At 41.4% G+C, this 12,721-nt stretch overlaps 1 long non-coding RNA gene and 1 pseudogene across 2 annotated transcripts; one reads left to right on the forward strand and one right to left on the reverse strand.

Moving 5' to 3' along the window:
* The first annotated feature begins 1,312 nt into the window (after positions 1-1,312).
* On the forward strand, positions 1,313-10,599 carry LOC132376906 (uncharacterized). 2 transcript variants are annotated; one of them, XR_009506459.1, is made up of 4 exons: positions 1,313-2,324; positions 8,289-8,462; positions 8,620-8,666; positions 9,376-10,599. It is a non-coding gene; the product is annotated as an uncharacterized LOC132376906 (long non-coding RNA). The 2 variants fall into 2 exon arrangements; XR_009506458.1 differs by lacking the exon at positions 8,289-8,462 and having other exon boundaries at positions 1,313-2,083; positions 2,264-2,324.
* On the reverse strand, positions 5,078-5,807 carry LOC132376905 (RING finger protein 11-like; annotated as a pseudogene).
* Positions 10,600-12,721: the final 2,122 nt, after the last annotated feature.

Below are 12,721 nucleotides of genomic sequence, written 5' to 3' on the forward strand. Positions count from 1 at the left end.
GTAGATGAGGGAAGGGAGTGCTACAGTGTGGCAGTACAGGGGGAACGATCGGCTACAGCAGTGAAAAGTGTGGTACCGATTGGTGTGCTCTCGGGGTTCTTGTACATGTAGCATAGATGACCTCTACAGTGGCCCTCCCACCTTCCCACCTGCATTAGGTGTTCTTCTTTTTGTAATTTATGTTTATGTATTTATTTACTGTTTGAACTTATTTATTCTGCGTATTTATTTTTTTGGCTGCACTGGGTCTCTCATTGCTGTGCACGGGCTTTCTCTAGTTGGCGGCTAGCGGGGGCTACTCTTGGTTGCGGTGTGCGGGCTTCTCATCGCGGTGGCTTCTCTTGTTGCGGAGCATGGGCTGTAGGCACGTGGGCTTCGGTAGCTGAGGCTCACGGGCTCTAGAATGCAGGCTCCGTCGTTGTGGCACATGCGCTTAGTTGCTGCACGGCATGTGGGATCTCCGCAGACCAGGGCTCGAACCCGTGTCCCCCGCATTGCATTGGCAGGCGGATTCTTAACCACGGCGCCACCAGGGAAGCCCTAGGTGTTCTCATGTAGAGTCTAAAAACAGAGGGCACTGAGCGAAGGTAGTGGTTATTAAAGGCTCAGGATCTAAATTCTACCTGCCTCTACACCCCTTCCCAGCTGTCGATTTGACCCCATTTTTGAATGCCGACCTCATTCTTCAACTTTCTCTGGCGTTTGTTATACTCACCTTGAAAACTTGTTTCTGTGATGCGTTGAGCAGGCACAGGGTGGCAGACTGCAGAGGTGGAAGCTGGTGGTCGGATATTTGTGGGCTGAATCTCCTTCAGTCCCATTCCCATTTCTGGTTGCCCAGAGGCCCGACTTCCTGTGTATGACGCCGAGCCGTAGGATTGCGGGCAGGAGCCAAGTTCTCCATACAGTAAAGACCCCAGTGTGCCTTGGTTATAGTAATATACCTGGCTTCCTTCCTGGCAGGGAAGTGACAGGCGGCTCTGCCCCTGATTTGGAATCTGAGATGGTGTTCCCTGAGCAAGGCTGGCAGAAAGCGATGGATGTAGAGGGACCATGTTCTTGGCGTCTGAAGTTTTATCATACTGGGCTGCCAGAAACATGGAGGAGGCAGCTGTGTGGCGGTCAGTGAGTGCCAGAGTAAAGTCTCCGAGTGAAGAAGAATTCTTTTCAGTGCTTGCTGTGATGTCCCACTCAAGAACACCTGGATAGGAAGCAGCTGAAGTGGAGATCTGGCTGTGGTCCGTAACTCCAGATAACATAGTCGTGCTAGAATGTTGGTAAAGGTAGGCACTACCCATGAGTGTCTGGAAAGGGGTACCAGTAGCCGATGCCGAACTGACGGCAGGGGCAGAGACTCTGGAGAAGTTGCAGACGCTTCGTGTTAGGGAAGTTGCATTGCTACAACAGATTTTTAAGCAACAGAGCAATCCAGCCAAGTTTATATTTTAGAGAGAGAACATCTTCCATGTGGAGGATCAGTTGAAATAGAAGAGATTGTTAGAATTGTAGGGCGGTAGTATTCCAGGCAGGAGATGACGAATGCCAGACACCACCTAGTCACAGACATAGCTTTTGCAGAGATCAGCTACATGTTGTTGTTTTTTATTTACTCTCTCATATAATTTTTTTTAAGTCCTGGACCACAAAATACTGTGGCATCGTTGGAAAAATCTGAGACTCGATTCTAGTCTTTTTTCTGTTTGCCTGCTCTGCAGCTTGGGCTTACGTTCTCAAGCCTTACTTTTTCATTGTGAAATAAGAACGGTGCTACTTAACCCGAGAACTCCCCAGGCACATAGACCCGTGGCGTGTGAGGAGCAGTGAAGGAGAGAAGGAATGGAAGTGCTTTGGGGACCCCAAGAGCCCTTCAGAAACCGTTTGTTCTTTTTAATATTGAGCATTAAAAGTGAAGGCATTCCATTTGTTTCACTCAAAAACAAATTCTGTTCTTCTGATAGCCTGTTTTTTTTTTCCACTCCCTTTTTCTATAGTCAGATCAGTTCCTGATGGGCATTCTCCAGTCCACACTATTGCATCTGATTGGAGGCTATGCAAAATTTCCCAGAGACAATGAATTTTGACGGTATAGTAGTTAATTCTTTATAGTACGTTCCTGCAAAAACACTCTTTTCTTCAGAGTTTTTCCTTTTCAGGATAGTGGTAGTGTTGTGGTAACTAATAAAGGCTACTCTTCAGAAAATTGTATAACTCGTTTTTAGTGTATCTACTTCGCTTACTTAATTCCATATTCCCTGTTTTCTAGACAGACTTCTTGGTGTCCACTGTACCCATGGTTTCAACAGGACTGGCTACCTCATGTGCAGGTGAGTTGCCAACCCCAAGAGGCAGAGCATGTTTAAATTGTTCTGTTTACAATAGTAATGTAAGCTAATGTAAGCTGAATGCAAAAAATGCAGTCAGAGAAGTGTATGAAGTGGAAGGCAATTTTGCCCCCTACTCAGATGTTACCACCAGTAATAATTTAGCACATATTTTTTCAGACGTAAAAAATGCAGATATAAGCATATACAATGGTCCCTTGGTATCTGCAGGGGGATTGGTTTTAGGACTCCCCATGGATCCGAAAATCCTCGGATGCTCAAGTCCCGTATGTAAAATGGTGTAGTACAGTCGGGCTTCCATATCTGCAGGTTATGGAACCGTTGGATATACAGAACTGACTGTACCTGTGATTTAATGGTATAGTGTTTTAGACATTCTGGTTTATAATTTAATATATGGAGGACATCTTCGTCTGACAATATTTGGAGACCTCATTCTTATTTATTTATTATTCTTTTTTTTCCTCCAAATTTGCTTTATGTAGTTGGATATAAATAAATGAGCACAAACTTAAGCAAGATACATGTAACAATTTAATAGAACCTGATACTCTTAATTCTTTCAGTGTTTCTCCAACTCATCATGGGGCTCGTAAGAAAAGTAACCAACATGGATACTACTACAGTTGAATGTCAAATCTTTAAGTGCTTAGGACATACTAAATCCTTGTATAATGCACTTATGAGGAACCCTTCAAGAGACTTGTGTTTTGTATGTAGCAAAAAGTGTTAAGAGTCAAATATTCAACTCAGTATAAAATAATAAGAAACACTTCTGATTTGTTAGGTTGAGATTGCTTCTCCTTTTACTAATGAATGATTGTTTTAGCTGTAAGATCACTGAGCTGAACAAATATGTCACCTTGGAGTACATAAGGAAAAATAAACACATGCTAAATGGGTAAAACATTACAACTACATCTTTACTAGACCATCTCTACTAACGCTTCAGAAGCTTAGAGATTTAGAGTGTTCTTACGTTAATTGCAAGAAAAATAGAAAGAGAGAAATTCCTTCTTTTTTGAGATCACAGCTGTGAAGTCGTGATTATACAAATTCTTCATTTGTGTGCAAAACATGAAACACATTTCTCTTAATTCTCCCTGCTTAGAATTGTCAGTCAACTAGCAGGACTTTCCTTCCAAGAAACAAGAGACTGAGATGTGTTTTATATAACTTCAGTAACCTCAGCACTACAGTAAGAAGACATGCAGTATCCTTTTGCTGTGCTTCAAGACAACAGGGAAGGAGGTCACAGGAAAGAAGAAATCAAAATGGTTACAACTGAGAAACTTTTCTCAGTGTAACCATGGTGCCACTTTCATTTTTACATAAGCATGGTGGCATAATTCAAGCTCAATACATCAGAATTCTTAATATTTAAAATTTACCTTGACTTTTAATTATCACCATGTTAACAACCAAAATAATTTGACGAAACTCATAAGAAAGGGTAATGTTAAACCCCACTTTACTAGAGTTAGTTTCTGGACACATTAGCTCATTTTTTTTTATAGAAGAGGGACAGTGAATCTCAGTTGGCTTACAAGCTAGGAGATCACTTTGAATTCTGCATTTCTTAACTGCAAACAGATATAGCACTTGTAACAGGTTATAACTGGTTTTCAGCTGGTTTTCAAGCACAGAGCCAGCCCCAACAGTAATAGTACACTATTGAAAAAGACCTAAGGCAATGAATTCCATTTCCAGTGGAAAGAAAGAATCGTATGGTCTTGGACAAACAATTCTGATGGTTTACTTAACAGTCACTTAGTAGTTCTTCCTTGCTCATAGAACTTTATGACTTTTTTGAGGAGTGAAGCATTCAGCTTGAGTGGATAAATCCTTGTTAGGCTAAGACAATCATTATCATATCCCTCTTTGCCATGAATTGTCTTATGAATGGTCATATCAGTCTGTTTTGGCAAATGAGTAATTAAGGGAAGGCTGTTATTGTGCTTATGAGAATGATATTTTTCTCTGAGAAAAGATAAATAGGCATTAGGAAAATGACCATTTGGGCTCTTTTTCTGCTTCCTCCTTGTTTTGTGAGAATATGATATTTGGTTTTACAGCAGCCATCTTGTGACCCTGAGATGATCATATGCCAATAATGACAAATGGTAGATTAGAAAGAACCAGCAAAGACAGAAAACAGCAACGTCAGTAGTAACAAGAATCACAGCAAAAGAACAATGGGACCTTAACTTGTGGAGTTCCTATAAAGTAAAAAATATAAGTGCTCTATGTTTATTCTAAAACAAAAAAAGAACTATGCAAACCAGCTTAAAACTCCTTTTTTTGTGCCAGTGTTCTAAAATGTGGCTTTTCATAAAACCTTGACCCAAATGCCAGCAACTTCAGAAAAGAATTTGGGTAGGGGGAAGAAGAAAGTTATCTCACTTAGGAAAAACAACCACTATCTTTATCCTAATCTTTGGCACACAGTTGAAACATATACAGCTGCTGTAACACTTTACACAATTCCTATGTACTGGAGGAATAACAAGATCTAAATAACAATTATATTTTTCAACACTGGGTGAAGGCTTTACATAAAAATACCATCCTCCTTTTTCCCCCTAAATTTCTAAAATATCACGTGCTTTTCCCCAACATCTGCAGCCGTTCAGGAATTTTTAGGAAACTTTCATGCATGATCTTAATTCCTAATCCCTGGCTCTTTGGGCTCAACCACAAAAGATCAAAACCACCAAAAATGATGGTTCACTTGAAGTCAGGTGAGAGACACTGGCTCAGTTAGTCTCGTAGGACAAAAGCAGTGCTGCATCAACTGTCTCCATGCAGGAGGGGCACGTGAAGGATCTCATCAGCCAGTCATCTGTACAGCCCAGGTGATCTGCATACACAGCAGAAATCAAATTGGGTTCTCATAAACAAAGTGCATCATACAGATCACACACTCCCCGATCTTTTTTTTAAATATTTGTTTTATTTTATTTATTCATTTATTTGGTTGCGCCGGGTCTTAATTGCAGTCGGTGGGCTCCTTAGTTGTGGCATGCAAACTCTTAGTTGCGGCATGCATGTGGGATCTAGTTCCCTGACCGGGGAACGAACCCGGGCCCCCTGCGTTGGGAGTGTGGAGTCTTTAGCCGCTGCACCACCAGGGAAGTCCCCCGGATCCTTTTTTCTGATCCATTTCTTCCAGGGTCATAAACTCCTTCAGGCTGATCCTGTATGAGGCCTATTCTTTGAGCTATCCTAATTTGCTCCTCTCAGCTGAGGTGCTAGGCGAGTCTGACTAGGTGTTGGATGAGAGACCAAAACTGGAACTTGATCCAGATATGGCAGCAGCAGCTCCTGATCCAGCTCCGTCCCCTTGCCAAAGCTAGCCCAGTCGGATTGAGACTTGTGAGGCAGGGAGATGTCATCCGAAGTGGGGGACTTAAGGCAGTTCCCCATCTTCCGGGGCTTGAGTGTGTGATCTGTGTGCTGTTTTGACAGTCTCCCAACCTCATTCTTTTTTTTTTTTTTTTTTTTTTAATTAGTTTATTTATTTATTTATTTTTGAATTTAAAAAATTTATTTATTTTTTATACAGCAGGTTCTTATTAGTTATCTATTTTATACATATTAGTGTATATATGTCAATCCCAATCTCCCAATTCATCTCACCACCACCGACCCCCGCCCTGCCCCGCTTTCCCCCCTTGATGTCCATACGTTTGTTCTCTACATCTGTGTCTCTATTTCTGCCTTGCAAACCGGTTCTTCTGTACCACTTTTCTAGATTCCACATATATGCATTAATATATAATATTTGTTTTTCTCTTTCTGACTGACTTCACTTTGTATGACAGTCTCGAGGTCCATCCACGTCTCTACAAATGACCCAAGTTCGTTCTTTTTTATCGCTGAGTAATATTCCATTGTATATGCGTACCACATCTTCTTTGTCCGTGCACCTGTCGATGGGCGTTTAGGTTGCTTCCGTGACCTAGCTATTGTGAATAGTGCTGCAGTGAACATTGGGGTGCATATGTCTTTTTGAATTATGGTTTTCTCTGGGTATATGCCCAGTAGTGGGATTACTGGGTCATATGGTAATTCTATTTTTAGTTTTTAAGGAACCTGCATACTGTTCTCCATAGTGGCTGTATCAGTTTACATTCCCACCAGCAGTGCAAGAGGGTTCCCTTTCCTCACATCCTCTCCAGCATTTGCTGTTTGTAGATTTTCTGATGATGCCCATTCTAAGCGGTGTGAGGTGATACCTCATTGTAGTTTTGATTTGCATTTCTTTAATAATTAGTGATGTTGAGCAGCTTTTCGTGTGCTTCTTGGCCATCTGTATGTCTTCTTTGGAGAAATGTCTATTTAGGTCTTCTGCCCATTTTTTGATTGGGTTGTTTGTGTTTTTAATAGTGAGCTGCATGACCTATTGATATATTTTGGAGATTAATCCTTTGTTGATCGGTTTATTTTTTTTTTTAAGGCTGCATTGTTCCTTTGCTTACTGATGAACATGTACAAGTCAGAAGTTTTTGATATTATAAAACATCAAAGTAATGAACATTCCTGTGTGAACATCTTTGAATATATATGCTTTGTCTCAGTTAACTTCACTCAGAATGGGACTTCTGCATCAAGGAGTTTATGCCCTTATGCTTTTTGTGGGTGTTGCTACACTGTACCAATGTATGGTTGTTCATGCAGGAAACACGTATTGAGCATCTGTTATGTTTAAGCACTGTGCTGGGTGCTAGCAAAAAGACTTGAGAAATTTTGTGAGTGAGGAGACTTGACCTGCCTGCCCTTTGTGAATTCTAGCAGTCCAGAGAGGGAATAGCTATTCAAGAATCACACTCTGCATGTAGAATTACAACTCTGACAGGTGCCAAGGAGAGGGACATGGTACCATGAGAGCATATTTTAGGGAGGATTTGATCTCATCATGGAGATTAGAGAAGGTTTAGGGATGTTTCAGCTGATATCTGAAGGATGAGTAGGTATTAACCAGATAGGGACGTTGGGGAGAGATTTCTGAGCATAAGGAATAGCAAAAGACCCTCTAAGAGGAAAGCATATGCTGTGTTGGAGGAACTGGCCAGGAAGGTGGGGCCGTTGGGGGAGCATGTCATCATAATGGAGCTGCAAGTGTGGGTAGGAGCTCGATCGTGCAGGCTTATGTTTAAGGTTTCAGACTTGAAGAGTAATAGAAAACCATTGAACTATTTTTGTTGAAGGTGAGTGTGTGGAACATACCCAATTGCATTTTCAACCTATCGTTTTGCTACCGAGTGGAGAATACACTGCAGGGAGAAAGAGTGGAAGCGAGGAAGCAAGTTAGGAGACTTGTGTAGAAATTGGGCATAATGGTGGCTTGGACCAGGGTATGGTGGTCATTTTGGTGGAAAGATGTGGACAGATTCTAGAGGTATGTAGGCAGTATCATTGTCAGCACTGGTGGTGGGTTGAGGATGAGGGTGAGGGAGAAATAGCTGTCAGTGATGGTGATTCCTAAGTTTCTGGCTCCTATGGTTGGTTAGATAGGGTTTTTTAGATATGATGTTAATATTTGTCCTAATTTGTCTTTTGTTATTTGTTGGTTCTTGATGAATACTCTTGTCATATTAAGTCTCCTGTTTTTAGTGTGCAAAGCATTTTGACCGAAACTGACCGTTGTATGTTATCAGATAACTTTTTAACATCTGCCAGTTTGGTCCTGTATTTTATTCTCTTTCATTTATTGATTAAATTGTTGTATTAATGTAAATAACTATATTAATAGATTTTCTAAAGTTGCGTTATCCTTGCATCCTTGGTCCTTGGAATAAAGCCTGTTTTTTTTTTGTTTGTTTGTTTTTTTGGCTGTGTTGGGTCTTTGTTTCTATGCGAGCGCTTTCCCTAGTTGCGGCAAGCGGGGGCCACTGTTCATCGCGGTGGGCGGGCCTCTCACTATCGCGGCCTCTCTTGTTGCAGAGCACGGGCTCCAGACGCGCAGGCTCAGTAGTTGTGGCTCACGGACCCAGTCGCTCCGGGGCATGTGCGATCTTCCCAGACCAGAGCTCGAATCCGTGTCCCGTGCATTGGCAGGCAGATTCTCAACACTGCGCCACCAGGGAAACTCCGGAATAAAGCCTTTTTGTAGTCATGGTATATATCATGCTTTAATAATTATTGATTAGATATGCTGATATTTTCTTAGGATTTTTCTATCTGTATTTGTAAAGCACAATTGGACCTTTTTTTGCAAAAACTTGATTTTCTTTCCTTTTTATTTACAAATGACTCGAATTTTGTTGTTTTGTAGATATTTGATTGATGTAGAAGGCATGTGGCCAGATGATGCAATTGAATGTAAGTATAAGGGTTGTCACTACTTTTCCCTTGTTATAAAATTTGAAGGGAGAAATGTAAGGGAATTTCTCAAATTTTGGAAAAATAGAAAAGTCTGTAATTCATTTGTTCTGACATACGATAACCTTTTACCAAAAGTTTATAAAGGGATGTATCTGGAAATAGCAAGATATAATAGCCTGAATAATTAGTCAGTGGATTTCAGCATTTTTTTTTCTTTTTTAAATTTATTTAATTAATTAATTTACTTTTGATATTATATCCACTGCCCCACCAAGGAAGTCCCTTTTTCTTCCTTCCTTCTTTCCTTCCTCCCTTCCTTCCTTCCTTCCTTTAAAGCTCCAAGTCATTTAAAATACATGACTTCTTACTAAAAATCTCCAGTTCATAGAACCAAGGGGTTTATAACTTCTCCTTTAAAAGTGATATTCCTGGGACTTCCCTGGTGGTCCAGTGGTGAAGACTCTGCGCTTCCAATGCAGCAGGCGTGGGTTCAACCCCTGGTTGGGGAGCTAAGATCCCACATGCTGCGCAGCCAAAGAACTTTTTTTCAAAAGTTATATTCCTGTATTATTGACTTTAGTGGTTTAGATTTTTTTTTTAATGTTTAGAAGATTTCAGTTTCTTTACCAGGAACAAACAAAACGTAATGTAAAACTAGTTTTGCAGAAACGATTTCCATCATTCTCTTCTTCCCTTTCTCCTGCAGACTGGTGTTTTATCTTTACAAGTTCTCCGTCATTCCATAAGAAAGCTGCTCGTCTTCTGGTTTCATAAGAGATGGTGAACAGTGGTAAAATATCCAGTTGACCGAAATTTCTAGAGTACACTTCAGGGAGCGAGTGATGGGGTGGAATGTTGGGGCAGAGTGAGAGATACAGATTCTGGTGAGACTGAGAGTCATGCACAAAAATTACTGGGCTGTGGTGAAGGGAGAACAAAACTAAATCAGGTTCCTGCTGGTGGACAGGAAGCCAAGATGAAGAAGAATGGTGCGTAGCTGGGCAGTGTAATTAGGCCCCTAAGTGCTGTGTCTCCTGATAGTAATTATGAACAGAAACCAAATAATAGTTACTAATAACATGGAGGTGACCAATCCTTGAGAGCTGAGGCAGAGAGAAGGAAAGATGGCATTATGCCTTGTCTCTGGTGCCTTGAGTTTCCCAGGCTGGTTTGTGACCAATCTTGGGTGAAATCATAACTAAGTCATTTCTGCTAAGGTGATCAGCTTTCGTGGGGTCCTTTCTCTGCACTCTGTCCAATGGTAAAGCCCACTGGTTTATGCCTCCTGGAAAACAGTTATTCCAAAGCAGTATAAGTGAAGCATTGATGAAACAGCCATGAAGAGCATGTTTCCACATGGCCTCGCACCACCTTTTCAAAGTGCTGTAAAACTTTTTTCATCCAAAAATCAGTAACAGAAAAGGATTGGGATCAAATCCCGTACAGAGGTAGTGTAAGAAAAAAGAGAATAAGGAGCAGAATAGCATGTCTTCAGACAATAAAATCAAGTTGGAAAAGACAGGTCCACAAAACAGATCAAAACTGTAACCTATTATTTCAAAGTGGGCTAAAAGATGTTAGGAAAAACAATGCGAAAGATGAAAGAACATGGATCGAGGAGGGAATGGGAAGTTATTGTTTAGTGGCTATAGAGTCTCTGTTTGGGATGGTGGAAAAGTTCTGGAAATGGTAAATGCTGATAAATGCCACCTATGGGTGTTTGGTTTTAGTTGATCTTCTTCCATGAAAGGGTTTGGAGAGATTCAGAAGCTATGCTGCTGCCTCCATCTTTCTGATGTCCTGCTCAATCTTTTGACATAATTATTTTGAATTTGCACAGTGGTGATGGTTGCACAGCATTGTGAATGTATTTAATGTCACTGAATTGTATACTTGAAAATGGTTGAAATAATAAATTTTGTTTTATGTATATTTTACCATAATAAAAAAAAGATGAAAGAACAGCATAAACCAGAATTAGGTAAGATGATAGAACTCAAGACAGAATTCAAAATAAAAGAAAAAAGTTTCAGAAATGAGGACTAAATTTAAAATAATACAAGAGTGGGGACTTCCCTGGTTGTCCAGTGGTTAAGAATCCACCTTGCAGTGCAGGGGATGCAGGTTCGGTCCCTGGTTGGGGAACTGAGATCCCACATGCTGCAGGGCAACTAAGCCCGCACGCCGCAACTACTGAGCCCACGTACTCTGGAGCCCACGCGCCACAACTGGAGAGCCCACGAGCCGCAAGGAAGAGCCCACGCACTGCAACAAAGAGCCCACGTGCTGCAACTAATACCCGACACCTCCAAAAATAAATAAGTTAATTAATTAAATAAATTAAATAAAATAATACGAGTGAATGAACATAATGGATAATGCCTTAAGAGAAACAAACAAGAAGAGGAAAAAAATTTTTTAAATCAAAAAGAAGATAAAAAGAATTTTAGAGAAATGGCAAACATAACAGATAGGCAAGAAAGAGTCAGGACAGCTCTGAAAAGAGAAATATAAATACGTATAAGGGGCTTTCCTGGTGGTGCAGTGGTTAAAAATCCTCCTGCCAATGCAGGGGATATGGGTTCGATCCCTGGCCCAGGAAGATCCCACATGCCATGGAGAAGCTAAGCCCGTGAGACACAACTACTGAGCCTGTGTGCCACAACTACTGAAGCCCACGCGCCTAGAGCCCGTGCTCGGCAACACGAGGAGCCACCGCAATGAGAAGCCCGCTTGCCGCAACTAGAGAAAGCCTGCGCACAGCAACAAAGACCCAAAGCAGCCAAAAATAAATAAATAAATACATTAAAATATATATATATATATATATATATATACGTATAAGAATCTGTTATACCATAAAAGTGACATTTCAAATCAGTGGGACAGATTAGTCAATAAGTTGTGATACATAAATGTTGGGGTATAAATATTTCTCTGGAAGGATCCACAGCACGGCCAAAGCAGATGTCTCTGAGGAGGGAAATGTGTGGCTGGGGAATGTGGGGAAAAGGGTCACTTTTCATTGAATACCCTTGTGTACCTTTTCTAGTGTTCTGTCATGTGAATCTATTACCTCTGAAGTTTGCCTGAGTTCAAACCCCAGTTCCCCCAATTGCTAGCTCTTAATCTAGGGCAAACTCTTCACACTCTCCAAGCCTCTTAATCTGTGAAGTAAGGTCAGTAACTCAGCCTGGTGCTGCCTGGCACAGAATAAACTCTCAAAAAATGGACATTATTAGTGAAAAAAACCCAAATGCCCATCAGTGGATGAATGGATTTTTTAAATGTGGTGGATATGTGAAATATTATACAGCCATAAAAAGGAATGAAGTACTAACACATGCTACAACATGGACGAACTTGAAAACATTATGCTAAGTGAAAGAAGCCAGAGACAGCGGTCACATTCATTTGTATTATTTCATGAAATGTCCAGAAAAGGCAAAACCATAGCAACAGAAAGCAAATTAATGGTTGCCAGGGCTGAAGGAAGAGGGGATGAAGAGTGCCTGCTCATGCTTAAGGGGGCTTCTTTTTGGGGTGATGAAAACGTGATGGGTTAGATGCCGGTGATGGTTGCATAGGCTTGTGGATGTACTAAATGACACTGAATTTGCAGTTTCAGAAGGTGAATTTTATGGCATGTGAATGACATCTCAAAAAAATAATTTTGAAAATGAAAATTGCCCATTTTCCCATAGTCACTATCCACTGTCTCCATCTCTCCCTTCTCCCCACTGCATTCCTTTTCACGCCCAGCCCTGCCGCTCTCTCCCATCGTCACTCCCTCGAGCTGCCCCACGAGGCCTCCCAGGGAGCCTCTGAACCCCTGGGCGCCTGCGTCCTGTGGCTGTTGGAGCTGCTGCCCAGTGCGCGTGCCCCCACCACTCTCACCCGTGAGAGTGGACGCTTCCGTCGGATTTTTTCTCATGCGTTTCAGTAGATGGTGATGTTTACAAAAGGCGGCACGTGCCCTGCTCAATGGAGGAAGCCCCTCAAGTTAATATTTAGGCGCGTGCAGAAGTTTGATCTCGTCCACCAGTAACCTC

The sequence above is a fragment of the Balaenoptera ricei genome, chromosome 13 (assembly GCF_028023285.1).
Source record: "Balaenoptera ricei isolate mBalRic1 chromosome 13, mBalRic1.hap2, whole genome shotgun sequence".
NCBI lineage: Eukaryota > Metazoa > Chordata > Mammalia > Artiodactyla > Balaenopteridae > Balaenoptera > Balaenoptera ricei.